This window comes from Hyperoodon ampullatus, assembly GCF_949752795.1.
Source record: "Hyperoodon ampullatus genome assembly, chromosome: 20".
In the NCBI taxonomy this organism is placed as follows: Eukaryota; Metazoa; Chordata; class Mammalia; order Artiodactyla; family Ziphiidae; genus Hyperoodon; species Hyperoodon ampullatus.
This window is the reverse complement of record NC_136933.1, coordinates 23,490,379-23,501,095: the sequence shown is the minus strand read 5'-3', so window position 1 is coordinate 23,501,095 and position 10,717 is coordinate 23,490,379. Positions and strand designations below refer to the sequence as shown.

Below are 10,717 nucleotides of genomic sequence, written 5' to 3'. Positions count from 1 at the left end.
GCCAAATAATTAATGCCATTGGGACTATTTACAAGGTTGTATCTCTACAGGAAATTGTCAGAATATTCCTCCTGCAGATGTAACTCAAACTTTTTCAGGACTGAAATCTTTCTTTCCAACCTCCGAGAGAATGAGAGAGAGAGAGAGAGAGAACCACACACTGCTACTTAAAGACTTGCCACATAAATCATAGGTCTGGGTTTTTAAATTTTTTCTTCCTGCTAAGAGTCATGGGGAGGATGGTGGGGGACAATTTGGGGACTGCATTTAGCATATTTTTTTAGAGTATCTACTGTGTACATATAAGACACAATAGGGCTGTAAAGTCATAGTGACTATCTTCTTGGGGTTTATATTACAACTGGAGAATTAAAACTCCATGTTGATAGTCATTTATACAAGATAACAACTACACATAAGGTGCTACAACAGTCCAGAGAGGGAGAGCTCATTCCCTGCTAAAACATCCAGAAATAGGAAGGCAGCTGCAAAATTTTTTAGTGAAAGGTTATTTCTTTCTAATTAGAACCTGTATATTTAAGACTAACTTAATTTAAAATTTTATAAAATTATGTCATTCATAAAATGATGAAAGAATATACACAAACAAATGCTCAACACTTAGATCAAGTATCTTTTCCAGTTGATAACTTAATCTCTAGGTTCATTCTCAATCTTCATTTAACTCAACTGATTCATACCTTTGTCAGAACTAAAAACCAAAGCAAATTAGGTTGACTTTGCATTTTGTTTACTGTGTCCCCACCTTGCCTAGACTTCTTGAGATTTCTAAAAATCAGGGAAATGCTTTTCAGAGACTCACAGTAAAAGAAGAAGAAAGCAGAACTCCTTGATAAGATGCAAACTGGATAATCAAAATGGGGAATTATTTACATGAATGACAACTATGTACCTTATGAATATTGAAATTAAAAAAAACAACTTAAAAGAATTTAATAGAATTTTAAGAAATTAATAAAAACAACTTAGAAGAAAATAAGAATTCTAACCAGGCTAAGCCTGCAGAGCCTACTAGCTTCTTTGTCTTCAAGTTGATTCAAAAATGTAATTCAATGGTAAGTATTTACTAAATGCCAATTATGTGTTGCCCAGTGGGGTCACAAAGATAAGTAAGACAAAGGTCCTAGCTTCAAGAACTACTGTCTAGTATGTAAAATAAATATGTCAATACAGGTTAAATGACACAATACCATTTACAACCATTAAATTGATTTTAGAAACTATTGAGATTGATAGACCCAAGTACTGCAAGTGTTAGAGACTGAATTGTGTCCTTCCAAAATTCATATGCTGATGTTGATGTTCTAGCCCTCAGTACCTCAGAATGTGTCTATTTGGAGAGAGCATCTTTAAAGAGGTAATTTAGGTAAAATGAGGTTGTTAGGTTGGGCCCTAATCCAATATGACTGGTGTCCTTATAAGAAGAAAGTAGGACACAGACTCTCACAGAGGGAAGACCAAATGACATCACAGGGAGAAGACAGCTATCTGCAAGCCAAGGAGAGAGGCCACAGAAGAAACCAACCCTGAAGACACTTTGATCTTTGACTTCCAGCCTCCAGAATTATGAGAAAATAAATATCTGTTGTTTAAGCTACTCAGACTGTGGTATTTTATTATGTCAGCCCTAGCGAACTAACGCAGCAAGGATATAGGCAAAGCAGAAAATTTTATACATTGTCGTTGACTAAATTGCACAACGATTTTGGACAATGATTCCATTTGAGGTGTCTACCCTGGAGAAAGTCTTGAAAATGTGCTCAAGAAAATGTATAGAAAGCTGTTCAGTGTAGCATTACCTCTAATGTGAAGAAATTGAAACTAACCTTCCCTTATGAGAACATTGATACAAATAAGTAGAAATCAAAACACTGCAAATAACCTATAAGATAAACCATTATCTTTAAAACCTCTAATAAATAATACCCATGTGGGGCTTCCCTGGTGGCGCAGTGGTTGAGAGTCCGCCTGCCGATGCAGGGGACACGGGTTCATGCCCCGTTCTGGGAAGATCCCACATGCCGCGGAGCAGCTGGGCCCGTGAGCCATGGCCGCTGAGCCTGCGCGTCCGGAGCCCGTGCTCCACAGCGGGAGAGGCCACAACAGTGAGAGGCCCGCATACCGCAAAAAAACCCAAAAAACAAACAAACAAACAAATAATACCCATGTGAATATGTCTTAAAGAAATAGGAAATGAGCTAAATAAATAAATGATTCCTTCACACCACAGAATACTACACAGTAGCCAAAATGACTGAACTAATGTATCTGCATGTATCCACTTGGATAAATCTCAAAAACAATGTTCAGCGAAAAAAATTCAAAAATACTTATACAGTATGATATGTATGTATAATTTAAAAATAAAGTTGTATATATTATTTATGGATATATACATATGTATAAAGTACAAATACAAACACAGGCATGAGAAGCATATAAGACAAGACTAGTTAAGAGCATGGACTGTGGGGCTTCCTTACTTACCAGTTACATAATCTTTGATAACAAACAAAAAAATCTGTCTCAGTTTCCTCATCTGTAACATGGGATTAATAATAGTGCCTACATTACTGGATTGTTGGGAAGACTGCATGAAAAAGTGTACATAAAATGCTTAGTCCAGTGTCTGACTAATTGTAAATGCTCAATAAACATTAGTTTACTAGATAAAATATTAACTTAGAAAAAAAATGTGTTCAACTATACAGGTAATCAAATGTAAGCAAAGTAAAATAAAATTGAGTTGTTAGTTTTGGCAAAGCTTTATCAAAATGAAAATACTGTGATAGTCTCCAGATCTTGGTGTGCATACCCTTGTATAATGCCCTCCCCTTGAACGTGGGCTGGACTCAGTGACTTGCTGTAACAAACAGAATATGGCAACATCATGGGACATTACTTCCAAAATGAGGTTATAAGAAGACTGAGCCTTTGTTCTTGGGTACTTTCTCTGTCTTGCTTGCTTGCTCTGAGGGAGGCCAGCTGCTGTGTTGTGAGCTGCCCCATGGAGTGGCCTACGTCACAAGGAATGAATGTGTCTGGTTAACGGCCAGTGCCTGAACTTGGAAGTGGATCCTCCCCGGGTTGAGGCTTCATTCAGCAGCTCTGGCTGACAGCTGAACAGTGTCTCATGAGAGCCTCTGAGCCAGAGACACCCAGCCCAGCTTCCTGACCAATTGAAACGCAGAGATAACAAATGCTTACTGTTTTCAGCTGACAAATTGGGGTGGGAGGGTTACTTGTTATACAGCAATAGATAACTAATACACCCAATGTAGGCCAGGGAATCTAATGCTGGCGTATGTATATAGTGTTAGTAAGAATGTGAATTGGAATTTCTAAAGAGCAATTTTGGCAATATTCCTAAAGATATTCACAATTTTTTTGTCCTAAAGAAATAAATACGCAAAAATTGATGCATATTCATTGAACTATTAAATATAATAAATATAATAGTGAATAACTGGTAATAACTTACATGCCCAACACTAGTTGGAGAATTGGGATGTGATATAATAAGAAACACATATTTTGTCTTTATCCCTGGTTCCTGGCCAGAGGTCCCACAGCCTTTGTAATTTCCTAAGTGATAAAAGTGCTAGGAGCATCTTTTGTTCTAATACGTGGTCTTTGACCCCAGTTCCTGATGCAGAGCCCCTGATGAACCTAATTTTTGGAATGTCCTAAGTGATACGAATGTCTTCTGTTCTAATGAGGTAACTCTTGCTGGGCTCCTAGATGGGGGCTGCTCTCCAGAAAGACCAAGCCATGATTAGAAGCTTGGGCTGCTCAGCCCTGCCTCACCCCATCTTCAGTGAAGCGGGGGCTGGAGATTGAGTTAATAATCCATTATGCCCATGTGATGAAGCCTCCCTAAAAATCCCTAAAGCACAGGGTTTGGAGAGCTTGTGGGTTGATGAACACATGGAGGTGCTGAGAGGGTGGCATACCCAGAGGGGCATGGAAGCTCCGAACCCCTCCCCCATACATTATCTTCTGCATTTCTTCCATCTGCCTATCCCTGAGTTGTAGCCTTTTATAATAAAGTAGTAATCTAGTAAGTAACCTGTTTTCCTGAGGTCTGTTAGCCATTCTACCAAATTATTGAACCTGAGGAGGGGTCATGGGAACCTCCGATTCATGACCAGTTTGTCTGAAGCACAGGTGACAACCTGGACTTGCACTTGGTGTCTGGAGTGGGAAAAGGCATTCTTGTGAGACTAAGCCTGTAACTCGAGGGCTCTGATGCTATCTCCAGGTAGCAGAATTGAATTAAATCATAGGACTCCCAGTTGGTGACACCCACAGAGAATTGGAGAATTGGTTGGTGTGAGAAAAACCCACACACATTTGGTGACAAGAAGTGAAATATTGGAGCGTAGAGTGTTGAGAGTAAAGTAGAAAAAAGGAGTTTTTTTATGGTCATTTGATAAAATCTTGAGCAGACTTTAAAATTCATGTGAAAATTCTAGTTAGTGGTTTGTTGAAATGTTCACAATATAATAGTAACTATGTTCACAAATAAAAGTAATTGGGGCTGACCCTAATTTTTGTTTTATTTATTTCTTTACTTTTTAAAGGACTTGATAGAAATATACCAACATGGGGACTTTCCTGGTGAGGCAGTTGTTGAGAATCCGCCTGCCAATGCTGGGGACACGGGTTCGAGCCCTGGTCCGGGAAGAGCCCACATGCTGCAGAGCGACTAAGCCCGTGTGCCACAACTACTGAGCCCGCGTGCCACAACTACTGAACCCCACGTGCCTAGAGCCCGTGCTCCGCAACAAGAGAAGCCACCGCAATGAGAAGTCTATGCACTGCCACGAAGAGTAGCCCCCACTTGCCGCAACAAGAGAAAGCCCGCGCGCAGCAACGAAGACCCAACACAGCCAAAAATAAATAAATAAATAAATAAATAAATTTATATATTTTTTTTAAAAGAAAGAAATATGCCAATATGATAATGGTGATGGTCACCAAGTAATGGAACTATTAGGTGATGTGTATTTTCTTGGTCATACTTTCCCGTAGGTTCTAATTTTTCCAGAGTGAATATGTATTATTTTTAACCTGAACTATTCTTAAGTATAAAATAATTAAATGTGGGCCTAGTATGATTCTTAAAACACATGTACCTTACCTATTTTTTCTGGGTCATATTTTTCAAATTCTTCTCTCAAGTTTCTGAATCCTTCCAGCCACTTCTCAGCATCAAGTAAATCTTCTTGTTCTTCCTCTATTCTTGATACTTTTCAAGACGGTCTCTAGATATGACTGAAAAGGAAAAACACCAAAGTAAATCTTGATTTTAAATTATATAAAATCTAGGGGTTCCCCAGTGGTCCAGCGGTTAGGAGTCTGCACTTCCACTGTAGTGGGCGTGGGTTCAGTCCCTGGCTGGGGAACTAAGATCCCACATGCCACGTGGCCAAAAATAAATAAATAAATAATATAATATAAAAATCTCAAAAAGGTAAATGGATTTGACCCTTTGCATAAAGTATGATTTTACTTCAGGAAATAAAGATTTAAATAAGTTTACATAAAAATCCAAAATGTATTTATATAAGTCTGCATTTCTTAACCCAGGCTCCATGAACATCTGGGGGTTCACAAGTGGGTTACAGGTAGTTCATGTAACTTTACACAAAACATCAAGTGTTATTTGCCTCTTCCTTGGAAGAGAGTTCATAGTTTAAGTAGGTTCTCAGTCGGGGCTGTAATCACAGTGACAGCTGTCCTGGTTCGACCAGCACTGTTGCTTTTAGCACAGAAAGCCCTGAGTTTAGGAACCTCTCAGTCCTAGGTAAACCAGGATGGTGGTTACTCTATCTGAAATCCAAGAAAGACCGATGAAAAAATAACACAAAGATTTAATTAAACTCAATTGAATGTACAAGTAAAAATTAGAAGACTACTTCTTAAATCAGAATACTGCCATTTCTTCTTATTAAACCTATGTCCTGAGAATTATTTTGTATATAAACCAAAGCTCCTGGTATCTTTCCTACTTAGTTTCTAGACTAACTGCAATTTGCAAATGACCCCCGCCTTGTTACTGTGAACCTTTACCTTTTGTCCTGTGTATTTGGTGGCTCCTGCATTACTAGGTTAAGGTAGGACTGCCCTGGCATGATCACCCCCAGAGTCAGGCCCGAAGGGAAATGCATGTCATCACATATGAATCCAGATCTGTGGCAGGATGGGGAACTCAGGTGCTCTCCATTGGGTTAGGTGTCGGGGCACTCCCAAATGGTGGATATTAAGCTAATTTCTGCCCTCATTGGGGGTAGGCTAGAGATCAGTAGAAAGGACCCAGGAGAGGCCTTTCCATTTCTGCAGAATTCCATGTAAGGAAGGATGGGGTCTATGAGCTCCGGAGATAAGCTCTATCTGATTAGGAGTCCTCACATTATGGCGTATCTTTTTATTTCTCTTTTGTAATCCATCGACCTTTGGTAAAGTCTTTTTGAACCATCAGCTTTGTGTCAGCTGTGCCTCAGAGAATCATAGGGGGACTTTAGGCTACAGCTGGGGAGAGCAGTCTTTATGGAGGGCAGAGTGGCAGCAGCAAGAATTAATGAGACTTTGATGCAAAAGTGCGTCTCAGGGGCTTCCCTGGTGGCGCAGTGGTTGAGGGTCTGCCTGCCGATGCAGGGGACACGGGTTCGTGCCCCGGTCTGGGAGGATCCCACATGCCGCGGAGCGGCTGGGCCCGTGAGCCATGGCCGCTGAGCCTGCACGTCCGGAGCCTGTGCTCTGCAACGGGAGAGGCCACAGCAGTGAGAGGCCCGCGTACAGAAAAAAAAAAAAAAAAAAAAAAAGTGCGTCTCAGGAACAGAGTCTCTGAATCAATCAAGGAGATTCTCTCTCCACTCTTCACCTTGGAAGTTCTGGTTTTGTTCTACTAAGAAAAGTGACTTTTGGACTTCCCTGGTGGCACAGTGGTTAAGAATCCACTTGCCAATACAGGGAACACAGGTTCGAGCCCTGGTCCAGAAAGATCCCACATGCCGTGGAGCAACTAAGCCGGTGTGCCACAACTACTGAGACTGCTCTCTAGAGCCCACGAGCCACAACTACTGAGCCCACGTGCTGCAACTACTGAAGCCTGTGCACCTAGAGCCCGTGCTCAAGAGAAGCCACCGCCATGAGACGCCTGCGCACCACAATGAAGAGTAGCCCCCGCTCACCGCAACTGGAGAAAGCCCACGCACAGCAACGAAAACCCAACGCAGCCAAAAATAAATTAAATAAATTAAAAAAAAAAGAAAGGTGACTTTTATTATATGATATTTTACAGTGTCAAATAATCAACATAGGTAGCTTTCTTCCTCTGCTTAGTTTTTATACCCGAAACACTGGTGTTTTTGGATGATGCATTGTGATCTTCAATCCCCAATTTTTTGAGTTCCATCTCTTTTGAGAACACCTATTCTGTTCTCATCATACCTGCATTAGTAGAAATGATACATGTGATGTAACATATAAGCTTTATAAAACTGACAAGTACATGATCTTGAGATGGCAAATATGAGCCATGTGGGCCACAGATTTCGTCTCCTGGGCCCATACCCGCAACTCTATTAATCACAGCATTATTTCTGTTAAGCCCAGACTCAACCTCAGAAATTTTCACAAGTCCTACCAGACATTTATTTATTTCTGTGTTCATGAAATATATTTATTTATGTGTATATCTATATACATATATGCATACACACATATACATATACATAATGGATTCATCTATTCTTTCCATGTAAGAAATGAATAATTCTTTAAAAATTCTTTGGCAGGGATTTCCCTGGTGGCGCAGTGGTTAAGACTCCGTGCTCCCAATGCAGGGGGCCCGGGTTTGATCCCTGGTCGGGAACTAGATCCCACATGCATGCTGCAACTAAGAGTTCGCACTCCCGGGAGGTTTTTCAGCAGAGGACTGAAGCTTCGGCCCTAGAGTTCTCACCTGCCCTTCCTGGCAGCCTGCACTACAGACTTCAGACTCTGTGAGAGCTCCTACATTCCTGGAAAGAGTCTACACTCAGGAGGAAGTAATCCCATTAAAGGAAGAACGGGCAGATCAAGATGTGTAGCTCTGGGCTTCCCTGGTGGCGCAGTGGTTGAGAGTCCGCCTGCCGATGCAGGGGACATGGGTTTGTGCCCCGGTCTGGGAAGATCCCACATGCCGTGGAGCGGCTGGGCCCATGAGCCATGGCCGCTGAGCCTGCGCGTCCGGAGCCTGTGCTCCGCAACGGGAGAGGCCACAGCAGTGAGAGGCCCGCATACCGAAGGAAAAAAAAAAAAAAGATATGTAGCTCTGTGGCCGCCAAGTTGTGGTTTTTGACAGATTGTCGAATCAGGGAAGACTATCTTCAAAAAGAGATCTTACAAGCATTCAAGGCCAAATGTTGTGAGGAGGAACTGGACTTTAGGGCTGTGGTGATCGATAAGGTGGTGCTAACAACTGAGCAAGGAAACCTGGGTCTCCGTATCAAAGGAGAACTAATTACTGCCTACCCTCAGGTGGTGGTAGTGAGAGTACCAACCCCTTGGGTGCAAAGTGCTAGTGACATCACTCTTTTGTGCCATCTAGAGAAGATGGGATGCAGGTTGATGAACCGACCTCAAGCCATCCTGAACTGTGGTAATAAGTTCTGGACGTTTCAAGAGTTGGCAGGTCATGGTGTTCCTCTACCAGATACTTTCTCTTATGGTGGTCATGAAAATTTTTCTAAAATGATTGATGAAGCTGAAGAACTGGAGTTCCCGATGGTGGTGAAAAATACACGGGGTCATAGAGGCAAAGCAGTTTTCTTGGCCCACGATAAGCACCATTTGGCTGATCTAAGCCATCTAATTCGCCATGAAGCTCCATACCTGTTTCAGAAGTGTGTTAAAGAGTCTCATGGGGGCTTCCCTGGTGGCGCAGTGGTTGAGAGTCCACCCGCCAATGCAGGGGACACGGGTTCGTGCCCCGTTCTGGGAAGATCCCACATGCCGCGGAGCACCTGGGCCCATGAGCCATGGCCGCTGAGCCTGTGAGTCCGGAGCCTGTGCTCCGCAACGGGAGAGGCCACAACAGTGAGAGGCCCGCGTACCGGAAAAAAAAAAAAAGAGTCTCATGGAAGGGATGTACGTGTCATTGTTGTGGGAGGCCGTGCAGTTGGCACCATGTAATGCTGTTCAACGGATGGGAGGATGCAAAGCAACTGCTCACTAGGTGGTGTACGGATGATGTGCTCATTGAGTGAACAAGGGAAACAGCTAGCTACCCAGGTGTCTAATATCCTGGGAATGAATGTGTGTGGCATTGACCTGTTGATGAAAGACAACGCTCCTTCTGTGTCTGCGAGGCCAATGCAAATGTAGGTTTGATAAGGCTTGTAATCTGGATGTCGCTGGTATCATAGCGGACTATGCCGCCTCCCTTCTGCCCTCTGGCCGGCTCACCTGGCGTATGTCCCTGCTCTCCGTGGTGTCCATGGCCAGTGAGACTAGTGAGCCAGAGCTGGGCCCCCCCAGCCAACACTGCTGTCGACAACCTGAGCGCAACTTCCAGTTCTGTTGACAGCGACCCTGAAACCACGGAGCGAGAGCTGCTCACCTAGCTCCCGGGGGGCCTGTTCAACAGGAACCAACCGCTAGCCAATGAAATCAAACTCCTGGTGGAGTGATTCCACCAGTAAATAATTAACCAACAAAACCCTTGTAAAACTTTCGTTTTCTTCTTTCCCTTTTTTTTTTTTTTAAAACCAACTTGCCGTGCTGTTCATGGAAAGTCCTCAGGAAGATGAGAGAAAATTTGAGTAGGATTAGTTAGGAGGGAAGGAGGGGGAGATAGACGAGACCTTTGCTGCTAAGATGTTACTGACTTTGATTTACAAATCCTACAGACAGAGGCAGAAGAGGTGAGATACAGAAAGATGTCAGGCTCTCATAGTCACCCTTTTAAATTACTCAAAAATGTGTAGGCTCTCAGGCCACGAAGAACATAATTTTTTCATGGTCTCTGGCTTTTGTTTTTGTACAGTTGGTACAAATTTCAGAGTCGTGTAACTTCACATTGTGTTGTAATCCATGAGGAAGACATCTACCTAAATTATAATTTTTTAAATACAAATCTGAAAATTCAGCCTATACACTGTTATCTAGGAGCTTTATGTCCATAGTTATGAAATCTTGAGGAGCTCTTTTATTGACTTTTTCCCCCTTAATTTGGGTAGGAGGGCAACATGAATGTGACCCAATAAAGGTTTTTTTAATGATAAAGTTGGCATGTTTGCATGATAAAAGGGAAATGAACAGTATTGCAATGTCTGGCACACAAAATAACATTTACTCCATTGTACATACAATTGCACTAGTTAAAAATATGTGCATTGACTTGTATTTGTTAGTGTTTTAGCCTTTTTTGAAAGATATATGCTCTGTTTATGCTGCTTTCTTAAAAAATAAATGCTAGTCTTAACATTCCCTGATCTATGCCTGCATCTTTAACAATGCAAAGTGAAGAAAATGCTACCTTTTTTGTTAACAAGACACTGACATGAAACATGTGCATTTAAAGCCTTTTATTTTTTCCTTTTTTCTTTTGGTGGTTGGGCATCTAAAGAATAAGGACAAGGAAAAATATTTTGGGGAGGAATGAAGGGTCTATAAGTTCCTAAGTATAAAGCTGAAGTGATTTCTAATA

At 41.9% G+C, this 10,717-nt stretch overlaps 1 pseudogene across 1 annotated transcript; it reads left to right on the top strand.

The window, feature by feature from the left end:
- The first annotated feature begins 7,911 nt into the window (after nt 1-7,911).
- Nucleotides 7,912-9,698, top strand: LOC307068591 (beta-citrylglutamate synthase B-like; annotated as a pseudogene). Its single transcript has 3 exons — nt 7,912-8,030; nt 8,340-8,925; nt 9,142-9,698. The product of its transcript is annotated as a beta-citrylglutamate synthase B-like (transcript).
- The last annotated feature ends 1,019 nt before the right edge of the window (nt 9,699-10,717 follow it).